The sequence below is a fragment of the Felis catus genome, chromosome D3 (assembly GCF_018350175.1).
Source record: "Felis catus isolate Fca126 chromosome D3, F.catus_Fca126_mat1.0, whole genome shotgun sequence".
NCBI lineage: Eukaryota > Metazoa > Chordata > Mammalia > Carnivora > Felidae > Felis > Felis catus.
The window spans coordinates 57,097,768-57,100,233 of NC_058379.1; the positions used below are offsets into that span (position 1 = coordinate 57,097,768).

Genomic DNA, 2,466 nt, shown 5'->3' on the forward strand with positions numbered 1-2,466 from the left:
TTTTGGGGTGATGGAAATGTCCTATAATTGGATTGTGTCATGTATGTACAACTCTTTAAACATACTGAAAACCATTGAATTGGACACTTTAAACAGGTGAATTTTATGGTATATAAATTCTATCTCCTAAAACTTTTTTAAAAAGAGAGAGGGGGCATCTGGCTGGCTCAGTCAGTGGCACATGCGACTCTTGAACTCAGGGTTGTAAGTTTGAGACCCATGCTGGGTGTAGAGATTACTTAAAAATAAAATCTTAGGGCACCTGGGTGGCTCAGTCAGTTAAGCGATCAATTCCTAATTTTGGCTCAGGTTATGATCTCATGGTTTGTGGGATGGAGCCCTGCATTGGGTTCTGTGTGGATAGCGTGGATCCTGCTTGGGATTCTCTCTCTCCCTCTCTCTTTGCCCCTTCCCTGCTTGCACGCTCTCTTTCTCTCTCTCAAAATAAATAAATAAACCTAAAAAAATTTTTTAATAAAAAAACAGGGGCACCTGGTAGATCAGTCATTTAAGTGCCAGACTTCAGCTCAGGTCATGATCTCACTGTTTGTGGGTTCAAGCCCTGCGTCAGACTCCATGCTGACAGCTCAGAGCCTGGAGCCTGCTTTGGTTTCTGTGTCTCCCTCTCTCTCTGCCTCTCCCCTGCTCATGTTCTCTCTGTCTCTCTCAAAAATAAATGTTAAAAAAATTAACAATAAATAAGTAAATAAATAAATAAATAATCTTGATATTACCTACAATTCTCTTTTCTTTTCTCTCTCCTCTAGTCATCCAAGATGCTGAAAGGAAAGAAGACCAAGGGGAAGAAGGTGGCCCTGGCCTCTGCTGTTGTGAAGAAGCAAGAGGCCAAGAAGCTGGTCACTCCCCTCTTTGAGAGAAGGCCCAAGAATTTTGGCATCAGACAGGACATCCAGCCCAAAAGGGCCTCACCAGCTTTGTCAAATGCCACGGGCTGCAGTGGCAAAGGACTATTCTCTATAAATGTCGAAAAGTGCCTCCCGTAATTAACCAGTTCACCCAGGCTTTGGACCACCAAACAGCTACTCAACTGCTTAAGCTGGCCCACAGATACAGACCAGAGAGAAAGTGAGAGAAGCAGAGATCGTTGGCCCGGGCTGAGATGAAAGCTGCCAGCAAAGGGGATGTCCCCACTAAAAGGCTGCCTGTCCCTCAAGCTGGAGTTAATAATGTCACCACCTTGGTGGGAAATACGAAGGCTCAGCTGGTAATGATTGTATATGATGTGGATCCCATTGAACTGGTTGTCTTCCTGCCTGCCCTGTGTCGTAAGATGGAGGTTCCCTTGGGGCAGCTGGGTGGCTCAGTCAGTTGAGCATCTGACTTCAGCTCAGGTCATGGTCTCACGAACTGTGAGTTTGAGCCCTGCGTCGGGCTCACCACTGTCAGTGCGGAGCCCATTTTGGATCCTCTGTCCCCCTCTCTCTCTGCTCCTCCCCTGCTGGTGCTCTCTCTCTCAAAAATAAAGAAACATTAAAAAAAAAATGGTGGCGGTTCCCTGTGGCATCATCAAGGGTAAGGCCAGGCTGGGGCATCTGGTCCACAGGAAGCCCTGCACCGTTGTCACACAGATTAACTTGGAAGACAAAGGAATTCTGGCTAAACTGGTGGAAGCCATCAGAACCAATTACAGTGACAAATGTGATGAGATCTACCACCACCAGCCACCAGAGAGACAACGTCCTGGGTCCTAAGTCAGTGGCTCGCATTGCCAAGCGGGAAAAGGCAAAAAGAACTGGGCACCACACTGGGCTAAGTGGATGCTGTTGAATTTTCTGTACATAAAAATAATAAAAAGTTCTCTTTCAAAAAAAAATCTTTAAAAATAAGTTACAAAAATAAAATAAACAGAGCAAACTTTTCTGTGAAGACCTGGGTCCTGTAGGAGGAAGTGGCTCGGAGGGGAGGCCACTGACCTCCAGCTCACTTCCTCCAGAGCCAGAGCCTATCTTCAGTGCTGCTGGAAACACCAGAGTCACTTGGCAGAAGTCAGGGCTCTGTCTAAAACGAGCCGCAAGAGCTCCTCAAACAAAACAAGGTCTAGCCCCTGGCGTGTTTGTGTGGTGGTTTAATCTATAATTACTTGACCAGTAATCCACAAAGATTGTTCTCAGCTAGTAATGACGCAGAGAAACTGAAGGACTCCATAAATATCTGCCTTTTGCTCCTTTCTCCACCCCACCCCCCAACTTTACACATGCCTTGCAACGTAAATAGTGTATGTCCTCCTTGTAAGTGGGATGAGGCGTTAATGATTTCTCTAGGATAGATAACATCGAAGGAAGGACCAGGTGAGAATGACCAAAGTTATCATAGGCATATTCCAGACCACCGGAGCTAGACGTCTCCATGCCAAGGCACCCTGACTCCAGGGAATGACACATGGGCCCCTGTCTTTGTTCTAACCGGTTAGAGGTTAGAACGTGCCTGAGAGGACATGTACACCAG

General features: G+C 46.3%; 1 pseudogene; it reads left to right on the forward strand.

The window, feature by feature from the left end:
- The first annotated feature begins 768 nt into the window (after positions 1–768).
- Positions 769–1,888, forward strand: LOC123381205 (annotated as a pseudogene).
- Positions 1,889–2,466: the final 578 nt, after the last annotated feature.